The sequence below is a fragment of the Callithrix jacchus genome, chromosome X, assembly GCF_049354715.1.
Source record: "Callithrix jacchus isolate 240 chromosome X, calJac240_pri, whole genome shotgun sequence".
NCBI classification, from domain to species: Eukaryota; Metazoa; Chordata; class Mammalia; order Primates; family Cebidae; genus Callithrix; species Callithrix jacchus.
Window position 1 is genome coordinate 134795736 of NC_133524.1, and position 20590 is coordinate 134816325.

Below are 20590 nucleotides of genomic sequence, written 5' to 3' on the forward strand. Positions count from 1 at the left end.
TTCTTAACAATGGTCTACTTTATCAGTTTCCCTCCTTTCTAGGTTTTCAGCTCCTACTAAAGCACATCTTACATTCTTCACCCACACTGAATTTCTCCTCCCCGGTTGGATGTAGTTCAGTTCTTTCTCCTTGATTGCCTTGTCATCTAAATAACACTGCTACTATTATCTTTGCCTTGGTTCCTTTCTCTTCTATGCAAGTGAAGGAAAAGTTAGATGTAAGCCCATAGGACATATCCTAGTCATCTTGAGGTTAGCAAGTTTTCTTGCTTCTAACATCATGGCAAATTTTTCTGTATAAAACCTTCCCTTATTCCATTCTGTGACTTTAATACTACGCTCTAAATTCACCAAAAAATACATAAATAAAAGGCTCATAATACTTCTCAGTAACATTTAAAAACCCAACGCCTTAAATATACAAGCATCTTGTTCCTTTGTCTTGAAAACTAAAACAAAAAGAAACAAAATAGAATGATATATTATGATGTTTAAGAGTTCCAAATATAAACTGCATAAAATATAGATTAGTAGAAAACAAACAACTCTTAATCAAAGGAATTTCTGGGTCCATGTAGATATTATTCAACCAAAAATAGATCCTTTAGAAGAAGGAAACAAAATATATAGAAACCACAATGAACTCTTTCCATTTATATCAGTGCTTTAAGGTAGTACCCATACTGAATTGTGACCTGACATGTAATAAATCACCACTTATAAGCTGCATAGAAATAAAAATAACTAATATGACTGTGTTGAACACCTACTATGTTCCAGGTGCTCTATGCGAGATTCTTTGCAAATTCCATCCCATTTGCCTTTTTTAGATAACTCTAAAATATAGGTGGCATTCCCTCATTTCTTATCAAAGAAATTGAGTTCTCACAGAAAGGTAGAATGACTTTGTTAGTATCACATAGCTAGTAAGAACAGAGCTGGAACTTAAGTGCTTATACCTGGGACAGAAACTCTTTCAAAAAACTACTATGTAGTCATGAAGGGGAATGGAAAATGATCCACAGACTTGTGATTTCTGCTAGAACAATAACCCCAAAAGAAGAAAAATGTTTTATTTTACGTGCTAACCCTATCAGTATTTTGTTTTACCAGCACTTACAAAACTGATCTTAACAGGTCAGAATTTGTGATAAAGGGCTATAATTGGGATAGAATTCCAATGTAGTTCATTTAAGCTCTGAACCTTAGAAAGCAATGCCCATAGCCAACTGGGAATTGCTTTTCTGGAGATTATGTCCATTTTGGTGAAGCAGTTGAGAGGTCACCCTATGCAAGCATACAAAGCACAACATACCTGCATTAGACTCAAGTGTTTATATGAGCATATCTATAGTGTTCAGTTGTTACCTTGATTTTAAAGAACAATAGCAGATAATATATAGTCTTTTCAGAAGCTCAGTTACACACAGAGTAGCAGGAAACAGTTTGAAATCAATATTTAATGCAAGTTTATTGACTTTCTTTTTCAACTGGAGAATGCTATCATAAGCACTTTCAAACCACATGTGGTTCATATAGTGTTTATGCTCTCAGTGTTTCCAGAAAAAAGTTCAGGCTGCTCCAACAAACACTTCTTTGGGGATATTTTTGATATAGCAAAACAATGTGTGGGAAACCAAACTCCAATACTGATAAGACTGTCACCAAATAAAGATGGAATCAGTTATCTTTAGGGCAGTAGTGGTCATGCATAGCTCCTAAGGACATTGACCAGGAGGAGAAAGAAGGCTATATTGAAGACTAACAAGGCTAATACTTCCTATTCCCAGCTCTATCATTCTGGGCAGCTCCCCCTTCAGACAGAATGAAGTATATTGTAGATATAGCTAAAGCCTCAGATCATGTATAGGACAGATGTTATCTTTAAGCAATGTACAAGAATAGAGATGGCTGAGCTTTCCAGCATATATCCTCTTGGTGTGTTCCAAGTGCCATAGTCATCCCACTGGGGTTGGAACAGAAATCAAGTGAATCTTGGGGTCAGGAGGCAGAGCATAGTACAGGACTCTAATAAAGCAGCTCGAAAGGAAAATTCAGAACCATCTGTGGGAAACTTCTATTGCCTTTCTCCAACACTGCTGTAGGGTAACAACATGTATGTGTGTGCACACATACTTCTCCTCCACTCCCATTCTCTTTCAGCTGAGGTTCACACAGCTCCAGCAGGTTTCTCTAAGTCATTTCCAGTTTATGCGTGAGGTTGTGTCATCTATTCCATCTCCCTTTTGCATAAAACCTCAAATTCCTAGTTAACCAGATTTTCTGAATTTTCCCCGACTATGCCAATTCCATTGTCAGCCCATGTGAGCCCACCCGATTGTCAGCAGGTAGAGCAAATCTGCTAATATCTGAGTTTCTTCTTTAGAAGGACTGTGCAAAGCTGAAGCTACTCCAAGATGGGAAGAACTGCTTCAGTGGGAAGTGAGCTGCCCATCATCAGAGGCATTGAAGCAGAGGCAGGAGGTGACTTCTATATTTGATGTAAAATTCAACTTAGAGAATGTGAAAATCACTTCCAGTTTTTTTTTTTTCAAAAATTTCCCCTTTGAGGGACATGCATAAGGAAGAGCAATCCAAGCCTGTCTGACTCTATATCTGTGCACTCTGCTCAGCACTGTACTTCCTCTTCATCCCTACTTGCTGGCTCCCTCTAGGAATTTCTTGCTGAGCAAAGTCAGGAAAGGAAGAAAAGGTCAGGAATCTCTTAGTCACTTTCTTGGCAAACCCTCTGATTTGTTTACCCTTCAAGTTGAGCTTGGACCAAGTGACAGGTTTCTCAGGGTGTCCTCTGTGTCTCCCTCAGTTACAGATGGAAAGAGCAGGGTGGAGAATAGTCTTCGAAAGGGTCCCTGTAAAGAGTACTCAACAGAGCCACACTCATGGCCATTAACTCTTAGACTAGTCCTGCCTTCTTCCTTGCTGCCACGAAGGATAGCCTCCTAGGAAATGCTGGAATAAAGTATCATGTTGTGTACCCACAGTTGGCTTTGCCTGGTGCATGCTTTTGAATTACTCTGAGACTGCTAGTCTCTGGAGCATTTTACTCTAGATATTGTGCCAGAAAATGTGCTATGTACAGCATAGCGAGCCACACAGGTGTAGTTGTTGTCCTTTGGGTACTTACGATCTAGTGTGAAGGTAGATATTAACTAAGGGATGATGAATAACTATATACTTTCCAAGAGGCGAAGAACTAAAAAGAGGGCAATTATATGCAAGGGAATCTGAACTAGGCTGAGCATCTTTGAGGAAGTGATGATTCAGCTGAGACACTAAGAAGGTGTCAGCCAAACAAGACACTGGGGAGAAGAGGTCTCTAGGCCAAGAGAGCATGTGTTAAGTGACCAGGAAGGGATAATTTTAAAAAATCATACATCTTTGATTTTTTAATAGAAATCTTAACTCAAACTGCACTATATGAAATAGACAAATCGGGGATGATCCAGTTGAAGCTAACGTGGTTGTTTCCAACTTTTGGCTATTGTGAATAATTCTGCTATAAACAATGTTGTATGAATATCTGTGTGAAGCCCTATTTTCAATTATGCTATACATTTTAAAGTTATTTTCTTAGGGGTTATTCTTGGTACTATAATTAACATGCTAATTTACAGCAATTTTGTGTGGATTACTATCTCCTTAATTTTAGTACTGTATACATTTTTTATATACTTCTATTCTCTCCCCATTCTTTGTGATGTTATTGTTCTATAGATCACAGCTTTACAAATTAATGTGACACAACTTTAAAAAATTTTCACTTTTTATTACAATGAGCATATAATAATTATATAAATCTATGGGTTACATATTATGCTTTATACAAGCATACAATTGGTAATGATCAAATCAGGGTAATTGGGGTATCCATCATCTTAAGAATTTATTATTTCTTTATGTTAGGAACATGTCAATTTCACACTTTTAGTTATTTAAAAATATATAATAAAGTATTTTAAACAGTGGTCACCTTATTATGCTACAAAATACTAGATCTTATTTATTCCATCTATTTACCTAAAGTACTGGGGAAACAAAGCCTGCTATCCAAAAATACCCTATAGTGTGTATTTTTGTACCCACTAAACAACCCATTTTATCTCCCCTTCTTCACTACTTTTCCCTGCTTCTGGCAACCATTATTCTACTATCCATCTCCATGAGATCATTTTTGTCTTTTAGATCACGGAAATAAGTGAGAACATGCAATATTTGTCTTTCTGTGCTTGATTTATTTCACTTAACATAACGTCTTTCAGTTCCATCCATGTTGTTGTAAATGAGAGGATATCATTCTTTTTTTATGGCTGAACAATACTCCCTTGTGTATTATGTACCACATTTTCTTTATTCATTCATCTGTTGATGGACACTTAGGTTGATTCCATATCTTGGCTATTGTGAATAATGCAGCAAAAAACATGGGAGTGCAGATATCTCTTTGATATACTGATTTCCTTTCTATGGGATATATACCCAGCTGTGGGATTGCTGGTTACATTTTTAGTTTTATGAGGAACTTCAACATTGTTCTCCATAGTGATGTTACAAATTTACATTCTCAGTAACAGTATATGAGGGCTCCCTTTTCGCGATATCTTTGCCTGCTTTTTGGATAAAAACCATTTTTACTAGGATGAGATGATATCTCATTGTACTAGAAATTTTTTTTATTATTCCCCTATACAATTGTTATCTCAATCATTAGAATAAAAAGTTACAAATAAAATATACATGTGTACGATCTTTTATATTAATTGCATAGCTAACTGGTGCTTTTTAATTTTTCATGTAGATTCAAGTTACTGTGTAGGTCTCTTTCATTTTAACCAGAATATTCTCCTTAGTACTTCTAGAAAGGCAGGTCTGCTAGAAGTGAATTCTCTATTTCTGTTTATCTGGAAATTTCTCACTTTATCCTTCATTTTTGAAGGACAGTTTTACTGTATATAGAATTTTTGTATAGCAGGCTTTTTGTTCCAGTCTTTCAAATATGTCGTCCCACTGTCTTCAGGTCTCCATGGTTTATGTTGAACAATCAGTTTTTAATCTTACTTAAAATCACTTGTATGTGGTAAGTCACTTCTCTCTTGCTGTTTCCAAGGTGCACAGTTTGATTATGGTGTGTCTAGGTACAGATGTCTTTGTGTTAATCTCACTTTCAGTTTTATGAGGTTCTTGGATGTGTAGACTATTATTTTTTATCAAATATGTAGGGTTTTTGACCATTATTTTCACCTTTTAAATTTTGCTTCTCTCACCCCTCCTTTTCTTCTGGAACTTCCAGCATGGACACACTGATACAGTTTGTACAGGTCTCTAAGGAACTGTTTCTTTTTCTTAATTTTTTTTTCTGTTCCTTAATCTGAGACCAGGTATTCTCAATTGACTTATCTTCAACCTCACTCATTCTTTTGTCTGTTCAAATCTGCTGTTAAGCTCCTTTGGTGAATTTTCTATTTCAGTCTTTATACTGTTCTACTCAAGAAATTTCTATTCAGTTCTTTCTAAAATAATTTCTATGTCTTATTAATATTCTTAATTCCATGAAGCATCATTTTCATATTTTTCTTTAGTTTTTTAAAAATGTGATTTTCTTTAGTTTTTAAAATATATTAATATAACTCATTTAAATTTTTCATCAAGTAACTTCAATATCTGAGCTTTGTAAGGGTTGGTTTCTATTTGCTTTTTTTTCTGTGCATGAAGTGTACCTTTTTATTCATTCGCATGTCTCTTAATTTTTTGTTGAAAACTGTACATTTTAAGTAATAAATTAGGGAACTTTGAATATTTAGTTTTGCCCATTTCCAGGCTTTGTTGCAGTCTGATTCTGTTTAGTGATATTCTTGGTCTGTTTCCTTGAAGTCTGTACTCTTTGTCATGCTTAACTTAATCCATGTTTAATTTAGTAGTCATCTAATGCTTCTACAGAGATTTCTTTAACTGCCTGGAACCAGTATTCTCCCCTTCCTTGCTGAGAGGCTCTGTGTATGTACTGGAGCATATTTTGAACACTCATTTAGAGGGTTTACAAATCTGCCTTATTCTTCCCTTTTTGATTGTATAGAAACTCAAGGTTTGCCCAGAATGAGAACTTATAGCCTTCCATCTAAGGTCATTCCTGAGAATACATACAGCTCTAGACATGTGCATAGCCTTCTAGGTTTTAAAGTTTTCTGGAGTTTTTCCAAAGTCCCCTATGGACACTTCACTGGAATCTAGTTACAAACACAACAATCAGGTGAAAGCTTGGTGAGGAAACAAGTTGTTACAGTAAGAAAACTCTGTGACATTTTCAACTGCTCACCAGCCATTGCCCACATCCCGGATCTATGGCAGCTATAAGGACAACATGTTGCCCTTCTGGTACAGGTTCCTAGCACAAGAAGAAGCAATACAGATTTTATTTTCAAAGAATTGTGGTTGTGAATTTTGATTTGTCCAGTGGCTCCCTCAAGGACCAGTGCAAGGCCTTGCCCTTATTTCATCTGACTTGGAGCATTCCCAGGGCTAGAATGGCTTCCCAGGCAGATTTTTCCAAGATCAGTTAAAACCTGTAAATACGTACGTTGAAGGAGAAGAAAGTCCTCAAATCAATAATCAAAATTTATACTTTAAGAAATTAGAGAAAGAAGAACAAATTAAGCACAAAGCTTCAGTAGGAATTAAAGAATAAAGATTAGAGCAGAGATAAATGAAATAGAGAAGAAATAACCAGAGATAATAAACAAAATCAAAGGTTGATTGTTAAAAAAAAAAACAAAATTGCTAAACTTTTAGCTAGACTGATAAAGAATAAAAATATTGCAAGTAACTAAAATCAGAAATGAAAGTGGGAGCATTCCTACTGACTTCACAAAATTAAAAAGTATTATTAAAAATGTTATGACCAACTTTATGTCAACAAATTAAATAATCTAAATAAAATTGGCAAATCCCTAGAAACACTGAAATGAACAAAACTGACTCAAGATGAAATAGAAAATCTCAACAGATCTATAATAAGTAAAGAGATTAAATCAGTCAACCAAAACCTCCTACCAAAAAAAGTTTTGGACCAGACGACTTCACTTAATTTGTTCTTCTTTCTCTAATTTCTTATTGGTAGAATTCAGTTAATTCTACCAATTTAAAGAATAGTTAACTCAAATCCTCTCAAATTATTCCAAAAAATACAAGAAGAAGCATTTCCTACCTAATTCTATTGGTTCACCTTTACTAAGATAAGCCAGAAAAATACATCACAATAAAGGACAGACTGGATTACGGACCAATATTTCTTATGAAAATAATGTAAAATGCTCAACAATATATTATGAAAAATAATTTAGCAACATATTAAAAGAATTGTACGCCATGGTCAAGTGAGATTTCTCCTAGGAATTCAATGTTCAACCTTAAAAAATCAAGTCATGCAATAAATCATATGAATAAAATTTAGAAAGCAGTCTTCTCAGTTGATACAGACAAAAATTGAACAAAATCCAGCACCCTTACAACATAAAAACACTTAAATTAGAAATAGAGGAAACTTCCTCAACAAGATAAAGAGCATTTATAAAAATTCCACAGTGTATATCCTGTTCAGAGGTGAAAGACTGAAAGTTTTCCCCTTAAGATCAGGAACAAAATGAGGATGGCTGTTTTTACCATGGTTACTTAATGTTGTACTGGAAGTTCTAGCCAAATCAATTGGGCAATAACAAGAAATAAAAACATCTAGTTAGAAAGGAAGAAGTAAAACTTTCCCTATTCACAGACAACATGATCTCCAATGGAGAAATTACGAAAGAATCCATGCAAACACAAAACCTAAGAGACACAATAAAATTAATTCGGCAAAATTGCAGGATACAAAATCAACATTCAAAGGAGCTGTATTTCTGTACACTGGCAATGAATAATCTGAAAAAGAAATCAAAATAACAATTCAGTTTACAAAAGCATCAAAAAGAATAACATTCCTAGGAATATATTAACAGAAGAGGCCATGCCTTGTGCATGGATGGCTATAAAACATTGCTCAAAAATAAATAAATAAATAAAGATGACCTAAATAAATAGAAAGGGATCCTGGGTTCATGGATTGGAAGACTTACTACTGTTAAGATAATAATTCTGCTCAAAGATATCTGTAGATTCAATGTAATTCCTATCAAATTTCCAATAGCCTTTTTGCAGAAGTTGAAAAGCCAATCATTCTTAAATTCATATGGAACTACAAGGGACCATGAATAGCCACAACAATATTGAAAAAAATAATTTGGTGGACTGACATTTCTCAATTTGAACAAATTGAGAAACAAATTGAGTACAAATTTTTGATGATCAGAAAAGTGTAGCACTTTCTTAAGAATAGGCTTTAAAGTTTTTAAATAGATATATAGACCAATGGATATATAGACCAATGGATATATAGACCAATGGATATATAGACCAATGGAACAGAATAGGTGTCCAGAAATAAACTCAGACATCTATGGCCAATTGATTTTCCACAAGTGTGTCAAGACCATCCAAATGGAAAGGAATATCTTTGACAAATGATGTTGAGACAATTATATATGCAAATGCAAAAGAATAAAGTTGGAGCCCTTCCTCACCTCACAGACAAAAGGAACACAAAATGGAATAATGACCTAAATATAAGAGCTAAAATTATAAAACTCTTAGAAGAAAGCAGGAGTAAATCTTCATGCTCTAGGATTTGGCAATAGATTGTGTAGATATGATATTAAAAGCATGAGTCACAAAAGGAAAAATATATTGTATTTTCACAAAATTAGAAACTCTGGGCATCAAGACATTATCAATGAAGTGAAAAGATAACCTAAAACATGGGAGTAAATATTTGCAAATCATGCCTCTGATAAAGTTTAACATCCAGAATATAGAAAAACTCATACAACATAATAACAAAAAAACAAAAAAGAGCAAAAGACTTGAATAGAACATATTTCTCCCAAGAAGATATGTAAATGACCAATAAACATGTGAAAGATGCTCAACATTATCAGTCATTAGGAAAATGAAAATCAAAACCACAATGAAATATCAGTTCATGCCCAATAGGATGACTATGATTTTTTTTAACAAAGGGAAATATCATGTTGGCAAACACATAGAGAAATTACAACTCATATATTTTTTTCTGGTATGGATGTAAAATAGTGCAGCCACTATGGAAAAAAGTTTTATGCTTCCTTAAATGTTAAAAATAGAGCTCACATACAATTCAGAAGCTCTTTCTCTTAAAAGCTCTCAGAAATTTATATATATCCTTGTACAGAAATGTTCATAGCAGCATTATTTAAAAAAGCCAGAAGGTGGGAACAACCCAAGTGTCCATTAGCTGATAAATGAATAAACAAAATTGGTTGTATCCATACGATAAAATAGTTATAAAATGATCAAAGTGCTGATACATGCTATAACATGGATGAATCTCAAAAACATAAGCCAAAGGACCCAGACACCAAAGGTCATATATTGTATTATTCCGTTTATATGAAATACACAGAAAACATAAATCCATAGAGATAGAAAGCAGAATACTACTTGTCAGGGGCTCTGAGAGTGGGGAAGGAGGAATGACCAATTAATGGGTAGGAAGTTTTCTTTTGGTATGACAAAAATACTTTTGAATTAGGGGTGATGATTGCACAATATTATGAAGATATTAACTGCCACAGAATAGTACACTTTAAATTTATGTTACATGAATTTTACTCCAGTAAAACATTTTTAAAAAGAAAAACTTCACCTCAGTCCAATCAATACTAGTAACAACCTTTTCTGTAGGAGCTCTGTGATGGACAACTGTGAGCCTATGATTTGTACTGGAAACAGATCCTCCTTTCCAAGGGGTCCCAGGGAAACACACACAGACACGCACACCCACACACACCCACACCCACCCACACACACACACCTCTAATATATTATGAGACAGATTAACAATGCCATTATAAAACTTTGAGGGCATAGGAAAAAGCACTGGATGGTGATTGGAAGGGGTGCATTGAAAAGGTAACGTTGGAGCTACCTCATTTGAGAAACAGATTGTTATAGTTTAATAGAAAGAACATGGGCACTGAAGCTAGACTATGTAGGTTAAAATCCTACCTTTGCTTGCCCCAGATGTATGACTGTGGGTAGGTCAGTGCATTTGTTGGAGCCTTTTTCCTCTTCTGCAACATGGAGATACTAACAATCCCTACTTATCAGGTTGTTTTGAGGATTAGATGAGAAATGCCTGTAAGTACTTGGCTCAGAGAGGCACATGTGCTGTTCCTTTGCTAATCTAGCTTTCTTCCTCTGTTCAGTGCCTTGCTCTGCAGGTGGTGGTAATAAACTCTTTGCAGGAGGTGTAGGGTTTGGGATGGGGAGAAGAGAGGGTGAAATGATGTTTTTGAAGAGGTCTTTCATTTTCAGAATCTCAGGGAGGAATCTTGGGAATATCCACTATTTCCTTTTCTACCTAAGTTTGTGGGCAGCTCCTGGAAAAATACTGCACCCTGTGAGTAGCTGGCCCAGTATGCAGATGGCTTCAGGGGGAATTCGGGATTGATAAGCTTTAAGCCATGTAGACTCCCTTTGCTTGCTGTTCTCTCCCTTGGCATGTTGTCAGCTGGTGGGCGCCTCAGGCCCTAGTAATTCTGGGACACATGGTTGCTGTGTCTTATTTCAGGGAAACTCCAAAGTGCAACACATTAGGAATTACATAAATAGATTAAATGAACTGCTCAGCCATAACCTTGCACCTAATTATTTTACGACCTTTTGCTTTGTAAGCGTTTTTCTGTCCTGAAGAACTAAAAATGATGAAATGGCCTTGGCTAAAAACAAGTGAGTCTCTGAATAGCAGCTCCTTCTCTCTGCAGGGACAACGCAGCCTGAGGTTGCTGGTGTCTGCACAAATGCAGAAACTGACAAGGCAAATGATGCACAGGCTGACTTTTTTTTTAATGGCATTTATTTTTCTAGGGTTTAAAAGCTCTTTAACCCATTTACTGCCCAAATTAAAGATTTTTATGTAATAACTTACAATAAAAATATATCTACAACCAAATGAGTAAGTAAACATCTCAGCACTGCTTTGCTGGGTTCTGCATAGCTTAGATATTTTTCTGCTTCTGCCTACCAAAGGATTGGGGCAATTTTATCTTCAAAGACTGAACCCTTGGGATCCTAGGTAAATGCCCCTTTTACATTTCTTGTGGTATACTGCCCCCTCAGTGTTCACTGCAGTGTGACTCATACGCAGTCATTGTGTAAAATAACTATTTTATCACAGTAAACAGATATGATGTGGTGGAAATAGCACAACACCAAAATTAGGAACTTTGAGATTTTTTTCTACCAACTAACTGTATGACTCTCAATCTGTTTCTTGTCTTCTCTGTGTCTCATGTTCAAATGATCTTATTATGTGACCTCCTCAGTTTTCCCTCGATATAGCATTCACTACAATCCTGGTAAATTGCAAGTACATAATTACACATTCTTCTATTGAGCTTAGCTTGCCTTAAAGCATTGCTGCTCCCACCGAAGTCCTCTTTGTTTCACTTATAGATTAGCTAATACTTATAGTTCCACCTATTGAGTCATTCCATCTTTTCATTTTTTTTTCAAATCATATTATCAGAGAAGAAGCAAAGTCTTTGAAATCTGAGTCCTAGATATTTTTTTTATTTCTTGCTTAAAGTATGACTCTTTCCTTAAAAGTAATCAGAAGTAAACCCAAAGTAAACCATGTCCCTGAGAACTATTCCAAAATTTCTTCAAACTATCATTGCACTGACCTGGTCACATAGAACTTGTTCTCTCAAGTCTTCTGCCTAAGGATTTATGTCTTCATAATTTCTAAAAGGTTTATTTATTCTGTCACCAAAGACTCCAAACCATGTGCTTGGTCTTACTCAAATTCATAGTAGTGTTAACCATTATTTCAGCCTTAGGATGTGGGTTGATCATCTGCATATGACTTTTGAAAGAGTTTTTTTTCCCCCTTATTGTTTTTGGTCATTAGAATTGGTTTACTTGGGGTTATTCCATGGAATGTTCTGACAGTATGAACCTATTAATCCATCAGATTGTGTCCAATGTTTGGGATGAGGGAAATGATCAATTCGGTTCTTGACATGTTGCATTATAGGTACCTGTAGAAAAATTAGGAAGAAATAGCCAGTGAATTGGTTTCATATATATATATATATATATAATATACACACACATACATATATATATATATATATTCTGCATGTATAGTTTAGGAGAGAGACTATAGCTGAAAATATAGATCTAAGGTTCCTCATTTCATAGATGGTAACTGAAGTGTAGAAGAAGATAACATCAATTATGACAACATATAGGGTGAGAATAATAGGGTTGAGAATGGATCCCTGGGAAATACTGAGGTTTAAAAAGGAGGAAGGGAAGCTTCACAATGAGGTGGAGAAAGGAAGGTTTGAGATATAGATGGCTAATTAAAAGAGGATACTTACTGTAAATAAGGCAAACAAGTAGGAAATTTCTAAAAAGAGGAAGTGGCTAATGATAATGACAGACAACAGAAAGATGACATATATTTGACTTGGACATGGCCAGAAGCCTTTTTGTGATGAAGTTATTCCATTTTAATAAAAATGATCTCAATCAGAAACTCATTATTGGTAATTATTTTATAATTAATTTGTAAGTGAATGCAACTAACAGGATTAGTCTGATAAATTTTGAGTAAGGGACAGCACTGGAATTTTAGGAGGGTGTAGTAGAAAGCAGAGTATGAAGTATCATGATGGTTGTTACAGTTAGATTAATTTAAGATAGAAATATTGGTAGAATGTGAAAATCTGTGGGGTTTTTGCTACTTTCTATTAAATATATGAAATTTTGAATCACCCACTTTTTTTCTGTGCTTAGAATATCTATCCTTGGCTTCTTAACTTTCTTCAAAGTTTGGGCACATAAATTTCAGCTTTTTCCAACTAAATTCAGGAATTAAGATTATTCCAAGGTTGTCATAATTCCTTTAACTTTTATTTCTTAAAACGGTCTCCAAGATGCTAAATAGCTGATTAACTACACTGATCAGGCTAGTCAACCTTCTTTGATGCTGGACTGACATCAAATAAGTGATGTGAAGATGCAACAGGGTGTAGAGATTGCAATCTCAGCATCTAGTGAAATAATGCGAATGGCAGAGAAAGGACCAGCGAACATCCTTCCCTTTATAAAAGCAATGCAGACATTGGCAAAAGTTGTCAGAATCTTCTTTTTCATAACTCTGAAAGTTAACCAAAGGTTTGTATCAATCCAGGAGGTATACATTCAAGAAAAATGGCTGAAACACAGTAAGATCAGTGAGTTTCATGGCATTTTAACTTGTCTTTTTTCCATTCCCCATTTCCAGCTCTGTAGGGAAACAACAGCCTGTCAGCAACCTGGGGGACTGTGGGGATGGGAGGGAGAATGGAATTGTACACTTTTCTTAAATAATTGTCTTTATTCAATTTGTTTAGGGGTTCTCTGGAAGACCCAATTCACAAGGTTATTTTTTTATTTTTATTTTTTTGAGTCGGAGTTACGCTCTTGTTACCCAGGCTGGAGTGCAATGGCGCGATCTCGGCTCACCGCAACCTCCACCTCCTGGGTTCAGGCAATTCTCCTGCTTCAGCCTTCTGGGTAGCTGGCATTACAGGCACGCGCCACCATGCCCAGCTAATTTTTTGTATCTTTAGTAGAGACGGGGTTTCACCATTTTGACAAGGATGGTCTTAATCTCTTGACCTTGTGATCCACCCGCCTCGGCCTCCCAAAGTGCTGGGATTACAGGCTTGAGCCACCGCGGGCGGCCACAAGGTTATTTTTTATATGCCTAGTGCAAATTGATTTTTACTAAAAGTATTTGTCAAAAATAATCAGCACAAATTGACTTTTACCAAAAGTATTTGTCAAACATAATCACCAGCAATTGTTTAGCATCATGACAACTTGTGGTGGTGGATAACAGTTGGGATAAATAATAAACTAATAAGAAATTTAAAAAGGAAAAGCTGAGGAATGAGATGACCTTAGAGGACTTTGAAAAGTGTTAGCTTGCAGAAATGGGCAAGCTAATTAAAAGTTTTCTATGAAAATTCAAGGGAATTAGAATAGCCAAACAATCTTCAAAAGAATTGTAAGATTACACTTATTCAATTTCAAAACTTACTACAAAAACCAAAAATAAAAAAATTGTGGTATTGGCCTAAGGATAGGCAGATACACACACACACACACACACACACACACACACACACACACACATATATATTTATATATATATATCTGTGGAACAGAATAGATAGTTCAGACAAAAACCCTTTGGTCAATTGATTCTTGACAAAGGTACCAAGACAATTCAATAATGAAGTACTTTTTTTTGGGACAGAGTCTCACTTTGTTGGCAGGCTGCAGTGCAGTGGTGTGATCTCGGTTCACTGCAACCTCCAACTCACTGGTTCAAGCAATTCTTCTGCCTCAGTCTCTCAAATAGCTGGGATTATAGGCACACACCACTATGCCCAGCTAATTTTTGCATTTTTAGTAGAGACATGGTTTCACTATATTGACCAGGATGGTCTCGATCTCCTGACCTCGGGATCTGCCTGCCTTGGCCTCCCAAAGTGCTGGGATTATAGGCGTGAGCCACCGGGCGAGTCAAGAAGGTAGTCTTAAAAATAAAAAGGAAAGATACTGGGACAACTACATAAGCATATGTAAAGGAATGAACTCAGCCCTCTACCTCATACCATATACCCAAATCAACACAAATTAAATCAAAGTTTCAAATATAAGAACTAATACTATAAAACTCTTAGAATAAAACATAGGTGTAAATATTTATGACATAGAATTAAGCAACAGTTTCATAGACATGACACCTAAAGCACAAGAAACTAAAGGAAAAAAATAAACTGTATTTCATCAAAATTACATTTTTTGTGGACACAACAATATTATACACAAAGTGATAAGATATCTAGCAGAATGTTAGAAATTATTTCCAAATTATATATCTGACAAGTATCTTTTATCAGGAATATATAAAGAACTCTTCATAACTGTACAAGAGACGACCCAGCTTAAAAATGGGCAAACAATTTGAATAAACATTTCTCCAAAGAAAATATACAAATGGAAGCTAAGCACAGCAAAAATGCTCAGTATCATTAGCAATATGAAGTAAATGCAAATAAAAATCATATTTAGATACTGCTTCTCCCACACTAGGATGGCCATAATAAAAAGACAGATAATAACAAGTGTTGGACAGGATGTAGAGAAATATACTTCCTGGTGGAATATGAAATAGTGCTGCCGGTAGGGGGATCACGGCAGATGGGTGGAAGGACTAGATTGTAGCTCCCACTCGGACAGACAGAGCAGCCTGTGGAGGCTCGCACTGTGAACTTTTGCTCCAGAATGGCTGCAGTAATACATTAGGAAAGCAGAGAGAACCCATAGACCCTCTGAAGGAAGCAGATTGCTCCTGCAGGACCTGAGAGACACCCCAAACACTGTGCTGGTATCCATGACTAAGAGGCCCACAGATGGCTCATGTCACAGACTCTGTGCAGACAACTACCATTACCAACCCAGAGCTTGGTAGTCTTGCTGTGTGGCTAGATCCAGAAGAGAGATACCAATCACTGCAGTTCACCACATGCCTAAGAAAAGGGGGAGAGTACTACATCAAGGGAATATCCCATGGGACAAAAGAATCTGAACAACAGCCTTGAGCCTTAGAACTTCCCTCTGACAGAGCCCACTCAAGTGAGAAGGAACCAGAAAACCAACTCTGGTAATATGACAAAACAAGGTCCTTTAATGTTCCCCCCAAATCACACTAGCTTACCAGCAATGGATCCAAACCAAGAAGAAATTCCTGATTTACCTGAAGAAGAATTCAGAAGGTTACTTGTTAAGCTAATCAGGGAGCAACAGAGAAAGGCAAAACCCAATCTAAGGAAATTAAAAAAAAATACAATAAGTGAAGGGAGAAATATTCAATGAAATAGCATAAAGAAACAATCGAAACTTCAGGAAATAATAGATGCACTTATAAAAATGCAAAATGCTCTGGAAAGTCTCAGCAATAGGATCAAATAAGCAGAAGAAAGAGCTTCAGAGTTCAGAGACAAGGTCTTTGAATTAGAAATTCAAAAGTTTGGAAAACATGTTTGGAAGAATAATCAAGGAAAACTTCCCCAGCCTTGCTAGAGACCTGGACATCCAAGTACAAGAAGCTCAAAGGACACCTAAGAAAGTCATCATGAAAAGATCATTACCTAGGAACACTGTCATCAGGTTATTTAAAGTTAAGATGAAGGAAAGAATCTTAAGAGCCCTGAAGAAAAAGTACCAGGTAAGCTATAAAGGAAAACCTATCAGATTAATAGCAAATTTCTCAGTAGAAACCCTACAAGCTAGAATGGGTTAGGGCCCTATCTGCAGCCTCTTCAAACAAAACAATTATCAGCCAAGAGTTTTCTATTTAGCAAAACTTAGCTTCAAAAATGAAGGAAAGACACAGTCTTTTCTAGACAAACAAATACTGAGAGAATTTGCCACTACCAAGCCAGCACTACAAGAACTGCTTAAAGGAGCTCTAAATATTGACACAAATCCTGGAAATACATCAAAACAGAACCTCCTTAAAGCATTAATCTCACAGAATCTATAAAACAATCTATAAAACAAAACAAAACAAAATCCAAGGTATACAGGCAGCACATAGCATGATGAAGCACACTGGCTTCATACAATGATTTAGGGAGGGTTTCTTCTTTCTCTATCTTGTAGAATCATGTCAATAGGATTAATACCAATTCTCTGAATTTCTGATAAAATTCTGTTGTGAATCCATCTGGTCCTTCACTATTTTGTTGGTAACTTTTTAATTACCTTTTCAAGCTCATTGCTTGTTATTAGTCTGTTCAGGGTATCTACTTTTTCTGATTTAAGCTAGGAATATTCTATCTTTTCAGGAATTTATCCATCTCCTGTAGGTTTTCTAGTTTGTGCCCATAAAGGTGTTCATAGTAGCCTTGAATGATCTTTTGTTTCTGTAATGTCAGTTGTAATATCTCCTGCTTCATTTGTAATTGAGTTTATTTGGATATCCTCTCTTCTTTTTTTGGTTAATCTTGCTAATGGTTTATCAATTTTATTTATCTTTTCAAAGAAAAACTTTTTGTTTCATTTATCTTTTGTATTGTTTTTTGTTTGTTTCAATTTCACTTAGTTCTCCTCAGATCTTGGTTATTTCCTTTCTTCTGCTGGGTTTGGGTTTGGTTTGGTTTTGTTTTTCTAGTTTTTTTCTTAGATGTGACATTAGATTGTCTGTTTGTGCTCTTTCAGACCTTTTGATGTAGGCATTTAAGGCTATGAACTTTCCTCTTAGCACCAGCTTTGCTGTATCCCACAAGTTTCATTAGGCTGCATCATTATTGCTCAGTTCGAAGAATTTTTTAATTTCCATCTTGAATTCATTTTTGACCCAATGATCATTTAGGAGTGAGTTGTTTAATTTTCATGTATTTGTATGGTTCCTTTTGGAGTGATTTCTAGTTTTATTCCATTGGCTAAGACAGTGCTTGATAAAATTTCAATTTTTTAAAATTTATTGAGGCTTTGTGGCATATCATATGGTCTATCTTGGAGAAAATTACATGTGCTGTTGAATAGGATGTATATTCTGCAGTTGTTGGGTAGAATATTCTGTATATATCTGTTAAGCTCATTTGTTCCAAGGTATAATTTAAATCCATTTTTTTGTTGACTTTTCATCTTGATGACCTATCTAGTGCTGTCAGTGGAGTATTGAAGTCCCCCACTATTATTGTGTTGCCATCTATCTCATTTCTTAGGTCTATTAGTAATTGTTTCATATATATGAGAGCTCCAGTGTTAGGTGCATATATATTTAAGACTGTGTTATTTTCCTGTTGGACTAGTCCTTTATCATTATATAATGTCCGTCTCAGTCTTTTTTAAATGCTGTTGCTTTAAAGTGTGTTTTGCCTGATATAAGAATAGCTATTTCTGATTGCTTTCTGACACTACAGAAACAAAAGATCATTCAAGGCTACTATGAACACCTTTATGGGCACAAACTAGAAAACCTACAGGAGATGGATAAATTCCTGAAAAGATAGAATATTCCTAGCTTAAATCAGAAAAAGTAGATACCCTGAACAGACCAATAACAAGCAATGAGCTTGAAAAGGTAATTAAAAAGTTACCAACAAAATAGTGAAGGACCAGATGGATTCACAACAGAATTCTATCAGAAATTCAAAGAATTGATATTAATCCTGTTGACACGATTCTACAAGATAGAGAAAGAAGAAACCCTCCCTAAATCATTGTATGAAGCCAGTGTCACCCTAATACCCAAACCAGGAAAGGACATTAAAAAAAATGTACAGACGAATAATCCTGATGAACATAGATGCTAAAATTCTTCACAAAATACTAGTAAACCAAATACAACAGCTTATCAAAAAGATAATCCACCAGTGGGTTTCATACCAGGGACACAGGGATGGTTTAACATAGGTAAGTCAATATATGTGATACACCATATAAACAGAATTTTTAAAAATTACATGATTATCTCAATAAACATGGAAAAAGCATTTGTCAAAATTCAGTATCCCTTTATGATAAATGGGCATACAAGGGACATATCTTAAGATTATAAAACCCACCTATGACAAACCCACAGCCAACATTATACTGAATGGGGAAAAGTTGAAAATGTTCCCCTTGAGAACTGGAAAAAGACAAGCATGCCCATTCTCACCACTTCTATTCAACATAGTACTGGAAGTACTAGCAAAAGAAATAAAGGGCATCCAAATTGGCAAAGAGGAAGTCATACCATCGCTATTTGCTGATGATATGATGATATGCCTAGGAAACTCCAATGACTTAACTAATGAATAAATTCAGCAAAGTTTCAGGATACAAAATGAAGGTACATAAATCAGCAGCTCTGCTATACACCAACAGTGATCGAGCTTAGAGTCAAATCAAGAACTCAACACCTTTCACAATAGCTACAAAAAAAATTGAATACTTAGGAATACACCTAACCAAGGATATGAAAAACCTCTGCAAGGAAAACTACAAAACACAGCTGAACAAAATTGCAGATGGCACCAACAAATAGAAAGATATCCTGTGCTCATGGATGGGTAGAATCAATATTGTGAAAATGACCATATTGCCAAAAGCAATCTACAAATTCAATGCAATTCCCATCGAAATACCACCATCGCTTTTCACAGATTTATAAATAACAATTCTAAGAGTCATATGAAACCAAAAAAGAGCCTGCACAGCCAAAGCAAAACTAAACAAGAAGAACAAATCTGGAGGCATCACATTACTTGATTTCGAACTATACTATAAGGACATAGTCACCAAAACATCATGGAACTGGTATAAAAATAGGCACATAGACCAATGAAACAGAATAGAGAACCCAGAAATAAACCCAAACACTTACAGCCAAGTGATCTTTGACAAAGCAAACGAAAACATACAATGGGGAAAGGACACTGTATTCAACAAATGGTGTTGAGATAATTGGCAAGCCACATGCAGGTGAACAAAACCAGATCCTCAGCTCTCATCTCTTAGGAAAATCAACTCAAGATGGATTAATGACTTAAATCTAATACCTGAAACTATAAAAATTCTGGAACATAATACGGAAAACCCCTTCTAGACATTGGCTTAGGCAAGGAGTTCATGACCAAGTACCCAAAAGCAAATGCTACAAAAACAAAGATAAATAGCTGTGACTTAATGAAACTAAAGACCTTTAGCATGGCAAAAAGAACAGTCAGCAGAGTAAACAGACACCTCACAGAGTGGGAGAAAATCTTCACAATCTATACATCTGACAAAGGACTAATATCCAGAATTTACTATGAACTCAAACAAATTATCAAGGAAAAAAAAATCCCATCAAAAAGTGGACTAAGGACATGAATAGAAAATCCTGCAAAGAAGATATACAAATATCCAAGAAACATATGACAAAATGCTCAACATCACTAATTATTAGGGAAACGCAAATCAAAACCACAATGGGATATCACCTTACTCCTGCTAGAATGGCCATAATCAAACAAACAAACACACAAACAAAAAAACCAGTAGATGTTGTTGTGGATATGGTGAATAGGCAGCACTTCTACACCGCTGGTGGGAATATAAACTAGTGCAACCACTATGGAAAACAGTGTGGAGATTGCTTTAAAAAACCAAAGTAGGAACTACCATTTGATGCAGCAATCCCACTACTGGGTATCTACCCAGAAGAAAAGAAGTAATTATTCAAAAAATGTACTTGCACACACGTTTATAGCAGCACAATTCAAAGCAAAATTGTGGAACCAACCCAAATGCCCATCAATCAACAAGTCGATAAAGAAACTGTGATACATATATGATGAAATACTACTCAGCCATAAAAAGAAATGAATTAATGTCATTTGTAGCGACC